At 33.1% G+C, this 16,505-nt stretch overlaps 1 non-coding gene across 1 annotated transcript; it reads left to right on the forward strand.

Annotated features, from left to right (window-relative positions):
• The first annotated feature begins 2,078 nt into the window (after positions 1 to 2,078).
• On the forward strand, positions 2,079 to 2,185 carry LOC120144934. Its single transcript, XR_005518084.1, has one exon. It is a non-coding gene; the product is annotated as a small nucleolar RNA R71 (small nucleolar RNA).
• The last annotated feature ends 14,320 nt before the right edge of the window (positions 2,186 to 16,505 follow it).

Below are 16,505 nucleotides of genomic sequence, written 5' to 3' on the forward strand. Positions count from 1 at the left end.
ACTAAATAAATTACCTGAACTAACATATTACACTATTACTCACGATCCATCCTCGAAACACGATTCAATACTAACCGAGCTGATATGGGAGGAGGAGACGAAAATTCTGGTTCTTGATTCGATTTCTCTTGTAAAAATACGTTAAAAAAATGGCTGTCCCTTTTTCTCATATATATGGGGTAGGGGAGGTAAGATAGTAGGCTACCCCCAACACTAGATTGAGAGCAGCTTCCGTAAGAGACCTCCGAATTATGAAATACCCTCCGTGGGACTCGATCCCACGATCTCAATGTTAAGAACCTTGTGCTCTACCAACTGAGCTGGATGGTCATTTCCTTGTAAAAATACGTTAGTTAACTCAAAATCCCCAATCATTCAATTTCCTGATTAACGTAATATCAAAACAATTCCAAGTTTGAACAAAAAGGAATCGGGTAGTAGAGTGCCCGTCCAAAAATGGGGTTTCTAGTTCAAGAGCTTTTGGCTAAATGACAAAAGTATTTGGAATTTCTTTGAGATTTCCAAGTGCATGGTGACGTGAGCAGGATCCCAAAATATAGTTATCAATTATGTTGGAAGCATGGAAAATTACCGTGATACTAAACCAGAGGGAGAGATGATGTACAGTTCTTGGATTCGAAAAAATGTGACGACATTAGCCATCCATGGTCGACAGAGGTGAGCACGGATCGAATCCGGCCAGTCAGGCCTACCCACGAGAAGCCCCAACCAACGGTCGGTTAAGAACAACCACGACAATCGTGAGAGGCGATGGGGCAATGAGAGTTTTTGATTTTCCTTATCGAGATGAACAAATCCAACGATGACAATGGCAAGGGAGTGCGTCGATTCAATGGCCTGCTCTGGTGCATTAGTTCGACTAAACGGCGTGAACGAAAAAAAACACAAGAGAGAATAAATAAAAACGACACAATGAAATAAAAGAAAGAAAAAGATGAAGCAGAGTGGGCGACGCAAGGAAATAAAAGAAGTGTTGGGTAAATTGCATCATAAGTTCTTAAATATTCTAGGATTTTTGAAATGACCAAAATCTTTGATCTTTATACAAAATAGTCACCAAACTTTTTACAAATTTTAATTTAGTCACTAAATCCAATTTAAGAATTAAAAAGGAAATTCCTAATTTTTAGGGTTTTAAATTTAGGGATAAATCTGGGTGTTACACACTTCCAACTCCTTGTTTTTTTTTATTTCTGTACATTCCTCTCATCATCCTCTCTTAGATTCTTCGTGTAGTTGTGACCTTGCAATGTTCTTTACATTGAGACTTCCCATGTACTTTGGAACTTCGGTGTCACTAGGCAATGTTCCTTGTGGTCTATTGCTCATAGCCTTTGCTAGTTTTCCCATTTGATTCTCTAAAGCTATTAGAGCTGATGTTTGGCTTTAGATCACAGATTTATTCCTTGAGATGTATTCTTTCAACAAAGTTTCAAAAGAAGTCAAGGTTGAAGCTTGCTTAGAATGTTATCATTGGTAATTCTACTCGTTGTGACATTGTTGTGATTGCATTATCTGATGTTGTGACTGATGCTAGGGCATCATCTACTACTGATTGTATTACTACTATGGTTGATAATGCTATTGCGTATTCACGAAGTTTGATTAGAATGTCATATTAGGATTTTCCACATTTTGGTTTCTCTACGACAAATTAGGGTGATTCCGATAATTGTAATTGTAAGTATTCCCATATGTGTTGGTGTCATCATTTCTATTGTAATTCCTCATAATATACACACACAAGATTCAATCGATATAACCTTCACCTTATACATTGCTCCAGGCTTTTGCATCTTCTTAAAAATTTTAGTCAATGTTGCCATATGTGTAGCCATCGTATTAATAGCATCATTATCTACTGCTACAGTATTGCGTCTATTTGACATATTCCTTATATTGAGATATTGATAGCCATTGTTAGATATCCTTTTAAGGATGTTGTAGGCTTCATTGTAGCTTTTATCTAGCAATGCTCCATTAGAAAAAGCATCAACAACCATTTGCATTTACATATTTAATCTACTGTAAAACATTTTCATTTGCGTCCAATGCTAAAACCATACATTAGGCATTTGAGTTGCAAATCCTTGAAACGATCCCAACCTTCATATAGGTTTTCATCCTCCATGTGCTTGAATGACGTGAGATCATTTCTCGGCTTAGCATTCATGTTGGGATGGTTGAAACGCAACAAACTTTTTTTGCTAACTCACTCCACGATGGTATAACACCAGACAATAGTGAATTGAGCCATAATTTAGTTTTTTCATGGAGTGAGTGGGGAAATAACTTCAACTTCAATGCTTCCTCTATTATTCATTGTTGTATGAAAGAGTCACATACTTCCATTAATGCTCTAAGGTTTGCTCTAGGATATTTGGTAAATGAACTGCTACACTGCCCCATTAACTACAACATCTAAAACATTCGTTGACTTCAACTCAAAATAGGCAGCATGGATGGCATGTCTCACGATGCTAGGATATAGATCATCCAAAGTAGGCACAAAAAGTATTCACGAATTGGTTTGTTGCGATCATTGATGCTGTAAGAGTTCGACTAATTAATTCCAATTCCAACTGACAATTCCTCTTCATCGTGTTGTAATGGTGGCAAAGCATTGTTACCATCACCCGCGTTCATGTTTGCTTGATTATGAGCTTCTTGTCTATGACGTTGATGTAATGTACATTTAATTCCAGGATCAAAATGCTCTAAGTTTTGATTGTCTTAGTGGGTCATGCACCAGTAAATCAAAATGAAAAAAAGGTACCTACAAACTGAAAATAAACAAAGTTAGTGAAAATAAAAAATAAAACAACTCTAATGAAATACCATTGCTCCCCGAAAATGGCGCCAAATACTTTACGCTACAATAAATTTTATAACCATCACGCAAGTGTATGTATCATATTCAAGTAGTAAAGTGGATACTACAAGAACATAAGATGTTGAACACACAAATAACGAATGCCAACAAAGAGTTGTAATTTTGAGTAACAAAAGATATTTGGATGAAATAATAAAACAATGAAAAGGTAGAAAAGTAATTAAAATTAGGAAGGAATTGTCAGTCAGTGCAACAATATTTCAGAGAGCAATAAATCAAGGGATTAACATATGTAACTATCATTTGAAAGTTTTCATTATGATAATGCTAAGGAAGATGCATTTATGTGACTTGCAAAGATTAACCCTATTTAATCACTTAAAATCAATTTTCATCAATCCAAATGATTAAATAGTTAACAATGCAACGACTATTGACAACACATGTTTCTATATGCTACTTATTTTCGCAATGCCAATGTTGCAAGAAATTAGTATGCAAAATCAATAAATTTCATTTCAAAAAATTAGGAAAGTCACTTACATAAAGATAAATTCATTTCTAAACGCATGTTATAAAAGCTATAGCACATGAAAACAAACCATAAGCAATAATCACAATAAAAACATTTCATTGAACGCTTTAAGTTCAAAACCAATCAACATTTGAAATAAAGAAATATTTTAAGTTAATAAATGTCACTTCCCTTTTTCAAGAAAAATGATGAAAACTAAAATAGAACTCCACTTTATCACAACTTCTACACGGCAGTGCTCCTCCAACTACTGATACACTTCCTGGCGGAGGGTTTAGGTGGCCATGGCTTGGAAGAGATAAATTTGTAGAAGAAATTAATTGGTGAAGAAGAAGGATTGTGAAGAGTTTGAATTTATCCTCCATTTATAGGCCAAAATAGTCAATCATTCAGCCAAATAAGCATAGTCCACATTTGACAGTTGCCCTAACATTTATCTTCTTTCCAGAATTTTTCATAACCTCCTGATGACTCAACAGTTGCTGACAGCTCTACACAGTGATTCGGTGCAACATCATTTCATAGCATCACCTACAACATAGAGCAAAGCTACAATATTAGTGCACCATATTCAACATAAAAATAACAAAAATAACTCAAGCTCCACCAATTATTCCCATAACACAAATAATGCAAAATATGCTAAAATAAATCTAAAATATTCCTAATATGATCTTAATGGCGCTAAAGTTCAAGCTTAACCTAGGTAAAAAGATCTTAAATGATAACTCTTTTAAAGAGTTATCACACCCTTAAACCTAAATATTTGTTTTTACTCAACTAACAACATGCATGAAATGCAATTACTTCTAAACAACAATTCTATATGATAATATCATCAAATCAAATCAGAGTTTAACTTCCTTTTTTCAGCCCTTTGTATATTTATTGCTGCAACATTAAACATAGTATAAATATGATCTCAAATTAGAGAATGTAGTGTCAACTTATTAGAATCTAGATCCACATAATGTAGTAGTGTGCATGCTAGGTGGATTCAATCATATTTAGTGAATTTAGGAAAAAACTTTGTTCCTACTCAGTTAATGATTTTCAATGCTAGATCAATCTTCTTAACCTATAACTAATGTTGGAGCCAATTGCAGACCACTCTAGTTTATTCAATTTTTCTTTTCCATTACATTGTTAAAGCCAGATTGCGACGCCTTTAGTAGATTGGAATGTTATGCAATATCATAATTTTTTTACCAAGGCTAATTTTGGGTACCTCCAATTATATTCCTAAAAAATTCTATGATTCTTATATCTTCTAATAAAGATATGAGATTTATAGTTTAAATATTTCTAAAGTCTCTAAGTATTGAGAACATACACCTATACTGTAAAAGTTTTCTATAGATCTTAATTCTAACAAGTATCTAAAACATTTCTATGGCATTTTACAATTTACTTCTTGATCATAGGGCATCGTCAATTACCATTAAAATTTTCATTAATCTGGTAATACTAAACCTACAACATTTGGCAATTTTCATTATGATGCGACTATCATTTGGCAATTTTCATTATGATAATGCTAAGGCGAATGCATTCATGTGACTTGCAAATATTAACCCTATTTAATCACTTAAAACCAAATTTAACCAATTCAAATGATTAAATAGTTAACAATGCAATGATTATTGGCAACACATGTTTTCATATGCTACTTACTTTCGCAATACCAATGTTGCAAGAAGGAAGTATGTAATTCAATAAATTTCGTTTCTAAAAACTAGCAAAGTTACATACATAAAGATAAATTCATTTCTAGACTCATCTTATAAAAGCTACAACACATGAAAACAAAACATATAAAAACGTTTCATCGAACATATTAAGTTCAAAACCAAACAACATCCAAAATAAATAAATAAATATTGTAAGTTAATAATGTCACTTCCATTTTTCAAGCAAAAGAACAAAAAATAAATTAGAACTCCACTTGATTGTTGTTGCTACACGGCAGTGCTCCCTCAACTGCTGCTACACGTCCTTTCGAAAGATTTAGGCGGTCATGGCTTGGAAAAGAGAAATTTGTGGAAGATATTAATTGGTGAAGAATAAAGATTGTGAAAAGTGTGACTTCATCATCTTTTTATAGGTCGAAATAGTCAATCATTCATCCAAAAGGAATAGTTCACAAACAGTAAAATACTTTGTCCATTTGATTGTTGCCCTAACAACTGTCCTCTTTCCAGAATTTTCCATAACCGCCTAGTGACTCAGCAATTGCTGCCAGCTCTGCATAGTGATTCGACTTAGCATCGCTTCATAGCATCACCTACAACATAGAGCATTGCCACATCATTAGCATACCATATTCAACATAAAAACAACAAAAATAGCCCAAGTTCCACCAACTATTCTCGTAATGCAAATGATACAAAATATCATAAAATAAACTTAAAATGTTCCTAATATGATCCTAATTATGCTATATTTCAAGCTTAACCTAGGTACAAATATCGTAGATGATAACTCTTTTGGAGAGTTATCAAATAGACAAGTAGAGAAAGAATTTAGAAATGAGATTATTTAATGCTTGGAATAACAAGCTAATATATAACAAGAAGCATTTCTGTGTTCCTAAAAAGATAGCCATACATAAAGGCAAGTTCTATTTTGATAGAACTAGGACTTTTAGGCAAGTCAAACACGGTTCTCATCTATGTTTGAAATTCTAAAAAAATAAGAAGGACCCACATACCAAAATAGGCAATCCAACAAAAAAGAAATACCCTTTAAGTGGTGTTTGTTTCGCGGAAAATATCATTACCAAGGGGAATGATCTTTTCCGGCTTGGTAATGATCTTTTCTGGAATTGTATTCCCATGTTTGGTTCACTGAAAATATCATCATTACCAAGTAATAACTTATGACCAATAATAACATTTTTGGGTTAAAATGGTGAGAATTTCATTACCTCCAAATTCTTAGATAATGAACAATTCCCACCACTTTGGACACAAATACCCCTGAAATAATAAAAGTTTTTCATATAAATCTTTCTCAATTCTTATTATTCGTGTTTCACTCAAAATTATAACTTAATAATAATAATAATAATAATATACAAAGAGTTTAATTTAATAAATATTGATAAATTTAAGTAGTTAAATTTATTTATATTTTTAATATTTAGTATATTGATTATTTTGTAATTTTATAAGGTAAAAATAATATTATTGTAAACAAAAAATAATTATTTAAAATAATATTTAAATTTTGAGTTATTAAAAAATAGGTCCTATACATTAAAAATATATATTTATCCACTCGAGATCAAAATGTTATTTTTCATATTATATTATATTTCATATAAATAAATATGATACTTATAAGAATTATTGAAAATTATAAGTTTGATATACTAATTATATTAATTATATGTTAAATGTATTTTTTTCTTTAAACTTAGATAGTGTAATAATTAAAATATTTTTATAAATTTTCATTCAAATATTTATTAATTAATATTAAAGTTTCACTTGTTAAAAATATATATATCACAAGGATAATTTGATAAAATATGCATCCAAGTAATCTTATATTCGTCCAATCAAATACTGCAATCTTAAGTTCTTGATAAGCAAACCAAACAGGATAATACAACATGCCCAAAGTAATGTTATATTCTCTCAAAGGTAATCTTACATCCCATGAATGAAACAATGAACACCATGCATAGAGGATAAGTTTGATCAGGCTAGGAGTCATAGGCAAGACAAAACACGAAACCCAACACTATTGACTATTCCAACGAAATAAGGGCCTACATATTCGTCCAATCAAATACTGCAATCTTAAGTTCTTGATAAGCAAACCAAACAGGATAATACAACATGCCCAAAGTAATGTTATATTCTCTCAAAGGTAATCTTACATCCCATGAATCAAACATGAATGAAACAATGAACACCATGCATAGAGGATAAGTTTGATCAGGCTAGGAGTCATAGGCAAGACAAAACACGAAACCCAACACTATTGACTATTCCAACGAAATAAGGGCCTACACGCAGTAGAAGACCCTTCAAACAAAAGAGGGCACCAATCATCCTCAATGTAATGTTGCTCTTGTAAAAGAATATAACAGTTCATCCCTTACTCTATGTAACACGTGGAACAGAGGCCTCTTACGTAGATCAATACAGGTTGGGTTGTAAGCCAATTAGAGTCACCAATCCGACCCCAAAGTGTAACATTAAACAATAATACATTAATTATCTTGGCCTCGCAAGATATTGCATACGTTCAATCCATTAGCAGGATAATATACATTCACTACAACAAAATTGTTCTGAAGCGATGTTTTTAGCGGCGTTTGGAGATAAAACACCACAAAAGTGTTACATATAGCAGCGTTTTCAATCCAAACGCCATAAATTGGGACTTTAGCGGCGTTTTTTGTGAAAACGCTGCAATAGAGTATAAATATAGCATCGTTTTTAACAAAAATGCCACCATATGATGGTATATAGTGGTGTTTCTTCAATAAACGCCGCAATTAAGAATATTTTTTGCGTCGTTTTTAGATAAACACCACAAAAATGTTAATAAATAGCGGTGTTTCAGCTAAAATGCCGCAATAGAGTGTTAATGTAGCTGCGTTTGTGGTATAAATGCCGCAATATGGTTGTTTAAGTGGCGTTTTTTTTGTATAAACGCTGCAAAAAACATGTAATATAGTGGCATTTTTAAAAACGCCACAAAATGTTAAATATATTGTCCTCTCTTTTCTCCCACCCAAACCCTAAAATCATTTCAACTCTTCTTCCCTCACAATTTATTCTCTGGTACAACAACGACCCTCACAGGATTCTAAGCGACATCGTCTTTTATCTATCCCGATGACCAAATCGGCCCTCTCACCGACAAACTATAACACAGTTTCATGGTTTGATCCCTCTTATCACTAATGATCTTTTTCATTTTTGTTTTGGTTGGTATTCTGAAAATGGAGAAAACCCAGAAACCTAACATATTTGAGAAAAAAAAGAGCAGTTCTTGCCTTTTTGTAAGAGAAATTATCGTCGGAATGTCTACGTGGTGTCTTTACTCTGACGATGGATCAAATTATCGTTGGGAGGCTATCGGTCCGGTTTCACCGTCGAAACTCGATGATGACTCGAAAGGAACTCATATTGCTCCATACCCTTCCATGGTCGATCTCTTACTTGAAGGTAATATTCTATGAATCTTTATGTCGCTATATTTCCCTTTTTGTACGCTCACTCAAATTTCATAGATCGTACGCATGTAGGATCTTCGAAGCTTATTGAGAACGATGATAGAGAAATGGATAAATACCCTATGTTTAGAACCAAATTTGGTAACTCTGTGGCATTGAAAGAATCTTCAATTGCAAAAGCAGTATCGATCCTCAATGAAGACGATGTTGTCTCTATTGTTACTCCAAGTAAACGTTTATATCATCTATTTAAATTTATTTTAATGTTTGATTCAATTCCCAAGCCACCTCCAATCAAGTTTTATACTGTAGGTGGAGGGTCGTTATCTGTTTCAAGTGAAGCACTGAAGCGCTCAAGGAGTCTTCTTGGTCAACCGGAGGTAGGAGATTTATTTGGTGAAATGGATGAAGAGTTTCTCCATATAGAGTTTACACGGAGGAAAAACTTAACGATGCGTCGTCAAACAAGGAAAACAGCTTTCCTGCGTCCATTCCCCACGAAGGAGCAATGAAGACTAAATTGTACTGAACAATATGGTGAAGACTGTTTATGCATAAGTACTTTAATGTTTCTAAATTATAATGTATTTTGTTGTTAAGTAGTTTTATGCATAAATACTTATGTCTTAATTAAAATGTATGGTTGTAACTTTAGGTTATGTATAGAAGAAATAAAAAATTTAAAATATGTTAATCTTATATAAATAAAGGTATTTAGCGGCGTTTTTATCCAAAAATATCGCTATATATTACACCTTTTGCGGCGTTTATATCTAAAAACGCCGCTAATGAGTAGTACAAAAGCAACATTTTTTACAAACGACGTAATAGGTCTAATATATAGTGGTATTTTTCTAACAAACGTCGCAACATATTTGTATTTTAGTGGTGTTTTTAAATAAAAACGCCGCAATAGGTGTACTATATAGTGGCGTTTTATATCAAACGCCGCAATATATATGGACATTAGTTTCGTTTATTACAAAACGCCGCAATAGAGTATAACTATAATTGCGTTTGAATTACAAACGCCGCAATTGTTATTTAAATCTTGCGCGAGCATTTTCCCCTTGAAATCTCATTCTAAACCTAATTTCATGAAAACAAATGCTTCCCGTTGCCATTCGAATCCGTCACCACCTACACCGTCGCTGCCCAGTACTCAACTGCTTCTGCTCGTCGTTGCTTGAAGGATCATTTGTTGCTGCTGCTCGTCATCACCTACACGGTCGCTGCCTTGGAAAATTTTAACTTTGTCGAAACTCTACTCTTAATCCTAAGAAGGTATAGTACTTGCTATTTTCCTTACCAGAAGCCTAACACCCACCCCAAAACTCTCCCCATTTGTTTGAGCTTTCCTTGTAACCCTACCGATTTCCTCCATTTCTCCCAAATATCGCAGTCTTCCATCGACCGCCCTCGCCAGCGTCCACGATATCCAACGCCACCGTGTGCCTCTCCCTTTCTCTCTGTTTAGGCATTCCAAAATAAATTTAAAAGGCGCGTTGTATTTTTTTTAAGTTTAGAAATAAACATGTAACTATTTCTTCCAACTTGCTGTATGAATTGATGAATTCATCCTTCTCTTTCTTCTCTCACCTGTACGCAAAAATCCATGAAAGCAGGAAATTTTATTTTTATTTATTTTTCCCACATTTCGTAGTAGTTACAGAGGTTAGTTTTTGTTTGGGGTTTAGGGTTAAATGTAGGAAATAAACTTGAAATTAGCATAAATTTTCATTTGAATGAGTTGCATTCAGTTCGAATTCGAAAGATTTAGTTTAGCTTGGTAAAAATTGTACTTAATTGTTTTTACAAAATTTAAGTCCCCGCCCCCTTTTTATGGAAAAGTTAGTGTAGTTCCTTTTTGTTTGTATATATTGGCTTGTTGTGAATCTGAACTTTATTGATTATGTTGCTCTAGGTTGTGAAGAGGCCGGGAGCTGCATCAGATGTTGATCCTTTTTATTCTTATCTTGTTGCTGGATCTAAGCATTCTGTAAGGGATAAGTTGGGAGGCAACGAAGATAGTTCCTCGTTGAGTCTGCTTAACAGTAAAAGGTGTACTTTTAAGAATTTTACTACTGTTTTAGAAGCATTTCATAATCTTGCTTTTGAATTTCCATGTTTCTGCAATGGCTATTTAAGTAATGTTTTCTGTTTCCTAGTGGATGATGACCACGTCAACGATTTTGCATATGCATTACTCCTTGGTTATTAGCGCCTTTATTTTAGGATTTTGTTTGATTTAATTAATAGTAATATGTTGCAACAGGTTTTGATCTTGCGAGTGACTTTTATGTTGGACATATTATTTTTAACATATTTCCTATAATTGGATTTCAAGAATGCATAAGTTTTCATTTTTTAATGTTGGATATATGTGTTTGGCAACAATACTTTATGAAAAATAGAGTTACTTGTAGCTGCATAAACCATAAGTGCTAATCCTTTGCAGTTTTTAAAGTTGGCAACTTTGGGGTCTGAAAAAAATTACTTGTGTGGTTCAACATGGGAAATCTTAAAAAAATTAAACTTTTAAATTTCTAATTTCAAAGTACATTAACATAAACGATGAAAATGGTTTATAATTATTTTTCCTAATGTTTGTTGTATTGGGTTAGAATTGTAAAGTGACAAATCATTATATGATCTACTGGGTCGTTCATATTGGATTGTTAATCAATTGAAAGCTTACTCTTTTAACTTTCTTTGGAGTCCTTTCGAGCCTTGATGTAGAATGTCGTTCTCTATCTTCAAAGTTTCTTGGAATATTTTAATCATACAGTGAACACTTAAGAAGTGATATCTTTTTTATTATATTCTGCAGGTAGGTATTCATAGCGAGACCATTTAAAACCAGTCTATCAAGGTAATTTAATTCATATAGATCTATATACGGACTTAAGTTACAAGTATTTCTTCATTGATTTTGAACAAAATAGTGTATCTTTAATATTTGTTGTATCATGGCTATCATAAAAATGACTCCTTGTGATACTCTAGGTGAACCTTGATAAATATAGGAGTGATATTGATACTCAAGATTTGTATATCATTATTTAAATAGGGGTATCTATACCAATTGAAAATATATATTATAGGCGTCGTTTGAAATGAGACATGAGTTAGTTGTCTAAGACTAATATAAAGTACTAGATCCTAGAATGTTGAAAATAACATGACCAAAAAAGTTTGTAATTCAGTTTAATCCTAAGAAAAGACTACTTGCTTAATCCTAAGAATGTATGTGCAAGTCTTGTGTCTTTTTCAGTTTAATGATATGAGCTTTGCCTGCTGTTGTATGTTTGTAGCCTTTGGATACACAAGGAAAACCATGCTGGGACTGAATTCTGTGATGCTTTATGTGTCATAATATTTTAATATTACAATGAGCATGTTTTTAGGATATGATCTACTAGAAGGGGCTCTCCTATTCACTTGTCTTATGAACTGATTGTCTGTTCTGAAACATGAAACAATCTAGTAAATCCAAAGTCGCATTGGGCTTGAGACTAATCCCTGTCTAATTGGGAGCATTTTAAAGTAAAGTTCTCCCAAAAAGTGTGCTTTCCGGCGCTTGAAATTTTGTTATTAACCTTACGTGGGTGAAACTGCTAGCTGGCATGAGGAAGTGTTTACATGGAGTGCTTGATATTGCTTGCCTTGTTGTCAGCGTAACATTATTTGTTCTATTGATTGATCATCAGGTTCTATCAATGAAAGATGGCCTTTTTGTGCAAAAAATGTTTTTTTATCTGGCTTAAAGTATAGGATATAAAGTGGTACGAATGTTGTTTATGTAAAAAGGATGACACTTGTTTTCGAGAAATTATCTCCTTTTGTTCAGTGAAGAATTTGATGTCTTACAAAATTATTCTCATGTGATGCAGTAGTTGTTCATTGTTAATGTTGATTTCTCCTGCCATAATTTATTTTTTATTTTTAAAGAGTAACATACAAAATAACCTGCAAGAGCTTTTTATTGTGGTATATATATATACACACAGTTCTTGAGCAACAAGATCTTTGTTAATATTACTCATAATTTGGACTTTATTCTTTAACTTGTTTGAATGTGTCTGCTTTTAGAAGTCTTGTTTTATTTTAAATTTGTTAATGTTAGTCCTGTACTGATGTTTGATTTGCATTTGTGTTTGTGAATTCTGGATTTTTATTTCTTCTAACCAGTGAATACTACATTTGTGGACCCTTTGTTTGACATTTCTCTACTATTTTTTTCTTGAGTCGTTACCATTAAGAGAGTTTTAGGGAACATTAACCAGGTTTGTTTCTTTGAACCTTGTTTCTTTGGATAATTTGAACCTTGTTTTTTATTTGGTTGATTGTAAAATATAAAATTTAATAAAGTATTGACATATAAATATTGTAGGGCACTAAAATATAAATATTACAACATAATATATGACTTGAATTCTAATCAACAATCATGAGCTTAAGATTCCCCTTCTCTCATCTTATTATAAAATCTATGTATGATTTCTAATGTGTCGGGAGGAGGAGGCACATTATATTACTGTAATTATCAAGAAGTATCCAGTATAACTTCTGTTTATGTTCTAAATTTATCTATACTATTGGTGTATTAACATTTGAAATTGAAACTCCAGAAATACGAAATGGATAAGAGTTGGATGGATTTCTCAAGGGTAAGTGTCGAATATCGAAATGGAGTAAAAAACTTTCTAAATTTAGCTTTTCTGAATTCAAGCCAAGAGAATATGATTCTTTGCCCTTGTAAGAACTGTGTTAACATTAACTGGCATATTCGTGAAGTTGTGTACGAGCATCTAGTTGTTTTTGGGTTTGTTCGGGGATATAGAAAATAGATCTTTCATGGAGAGTTTGTATCAAATAGATCTGCTTCCATGAGTTATTCAACTTATCATGCTACTTCTCACCATCCAACTTTAAGAGTAGATGACATAGAAGGGATGTTACGAGATGTATTTAATATGCACAATTATCAATCATATGTTACAGAAAATTATTCTGAGAATAATGTTAATGATTTCATTGAGACGGGAAGAATTGGATGTGATGAAGAGCCAAATGTAGAAGCGGCAAAGTTTTACAAGTTGCTGAATGAAATGAATGAACAACTGTATGAGGGATCAAAGTTTTCAAAGCTTTCTTTCTGCATTCGTCTTTTCCACTTAAAATGCCTGAGAGGGTGGGCTGGTAACTCATTTACGCAATTGTTGGAGTTACTAGGAGAAGTGATTCCTTTTGCAAAAATCCCTCAATCATGTAAAGATATGAAGAAAATGATAAAAGATTTGGGTCTTGGATATGACAAAATTCATAGTTGTCCGAATGATTGCATGCTGTATTGAGGTGATCAAAAAAATCAAGAGTCTTGTCATGTATGTGGAAAATCTCGTTAAATGACTAGGGAGGCAGAAAATGTTACTGATGATGAAGCCCAAGCACGATCAATAAAGAAACCGATCAAGATTCTGCGATATTTTCCTCTCATACCTAGGCTACAAAGATTGTTTATGTCCTCCAAGACTACTGAGTCTATGAGGTGGCATCATGATGGTAGAAACGATGATGGAGTATTACGGCATCCTGCATATTCTTTAGCTTGGAAGTCATTTGACAACAAGTATCCAAGTTTTACGAGAGATCCTCAAAATGTCAGGCTCGATCTTACAACTGATGGCTTTAATCCATTCAAAATAATGAGTACTTCGTATAATACTTGGCTTGTTGTACTTGTTCCATACAATTTGCCTCCTTGGATTTGCATGAAACAATCATCTTTCATCTTATCCATGATAATCCATGGCGAGAAAGGCCCCAGAAATGATATTGATATTTACATGCAGCCGCTAATTGCAGAGTTGAAACAGTTATGGGAAGGGGTCGAAACATACGATGTGTTGACGAAGGAGAACTTTAATTTACGCACGACTTTATTATGGACAATTAATGATTTTCCTTATGCAAATTTATCTGGTTGGAGTACCAAAGGTCGTTATGCTTGTTCATGTTGTGCTACATAAACATGTTCGAAGTGGTTGGTTAATGGAAAGAAGTTCTCTTATATGGGACATCGTCAGTGGTTACTTGATAATCATAGATTTAAATGTCAAAAGAATATGTTTAATGGTGATAAAGAGTTTCGAAATGCTCCTGACCAAACAATTGGTTCTCAAATATTCAGAATGTTGAAAAATATCAATTTTACTTATGGAAAGATGAATCAACCAAGTAGTACATGATCAAAGAAAAAGGCAAAGCAGGTCAATGAAGAGGTTGAAGTTGACGAACAAACTGATGATGACTTTCGCACGTAAGTCTTTCGGACCCAATCCTAATGAAATCTCTTTATCTTTTATATTTATCAATTTTTAACGACATAATATTCTTTATAGTGAGTTTTAAGAAGTATTGAGATCTCGAACACGCTCCCGAAGATTAAATCAGTGAGAGCTACATAAGTTATTCACAGAAACTTTTCATGAATGGTTGGGCCAGATGGTAAGCAACTAAATCTTACGGAACACTTGTCAATTATATATGTCTTGCTTTTTATATCGACATCAATGCAAATTAATTCACCATTCATGTGTAATAGGTTTGGAATGGGAGAGAAGTTAGTGATGAAGTTAAATGGCTTTCTCAAGGTTCGAATAGAATAATTAAAAGATATAATGCCTTCCTCATTAATGGGTTCAGGTTCCACACGAAATCTCGTGAAAGATTAAGGATGACACAAAATTGTGGAGTCGTAGTTACTTCGTCAACTACAAGTTATGCTACTGTATGGGACATTAATCTGTATGAGGGAGAGGTCGATTATTATGGAAATCTTACAGACATTATTGAGTTAGATTATTATGGAAAACGAAAGGTTGTGTTGTTTCAGTGTGACTGGGTTGATGTAAATAGATGTATAAAAAGAGATAAATTCGGGTTTACAATGGTGAATTTCTCTCGATTAATTCACACGGGTCAACATTTGATGGATGAACCATATGTATTTTCTTCTCAAGTGAAACAAGTATTTTATTGTCACGATCCAATGGATGACGGTTGGTATGTTGTGCTTCGAAATACTCCCAGAGACTTGATAGACATCGGGGATGGAAGTAGAGATGACATTGAAACAAGATCAGAATGTTTACCTCTACTACCACAAAACTTAGATGAAACTATCACTAATATAACACAATTTCAATGGGTTCGGGAGGATGTTGATGAAGATATTTATGACAACTAACATTACATAAGACTTTTATATGATTTTATATCTTCATTTATTTATTTATAATGTTATAACCTTTAACATGTTGTCTTTCAATATATTCATTAATTAATTCGTTTTTTTATTTTTGTGTTTGTTTATTATAGATATCATGTCGATGAGAAAAATAACTGATTTGCGGGTTGTTTGAGCTTCTGAAAACTATGAAGAAAGAAATAACGAGGAATCGAATGCATCTGAGTCTTCCGAAGTTCCTGAAACTGTTGAAGAAGAAGTAAAAATTCAAAGTAATATTCGAAACATTATTTACTACTTTGTTCATTTTCAAAACTGGCATTTAATAATTTATTATATAGTTGAAAATGCTGGAACACGCAAGACTCGAGGATGTACAACTTTGAAGGAATTATACCAACTTCCTCCTGGGCATCGTGTCAAAGTTTCAAGAAATGATGTTGGTTAACCTATTTGCCCAAAATCACGTCTTCTAGCAGGTTACTTAGGTATAGTTAGACGTAATGTGAATATGTTACTGATCAATTACGAGTCATGGCGCGAAATGCCTAATAGTAACAAAAATCAACCGTTGGATTTTGTTAAGGTAATAATGTCATTATAATAGATACTATATAAAAATTCAATATTAATTTATACTTATGGTGCACACTTATTTATTGTATAGGAG

This window comes from Hibiscus syriacus, unplaced genomic scaffold, assembly GCF_006381635.1.
Source record: "Hibiscus syriacus cultivar Baekdansim isolate YM2019G1 unplaced genomic scaffold, ASM638163v2 tig00110890_pilon, whole genome shotgun sequence".
Classification (NCBI taxonomy): domain Eukaryota; kingdom Viridiplantae; phylum Streptophyta; class Magnoliopsida; order Malvales; family Malvaceae; genus Hibiscus; species Hibiscus syriacus.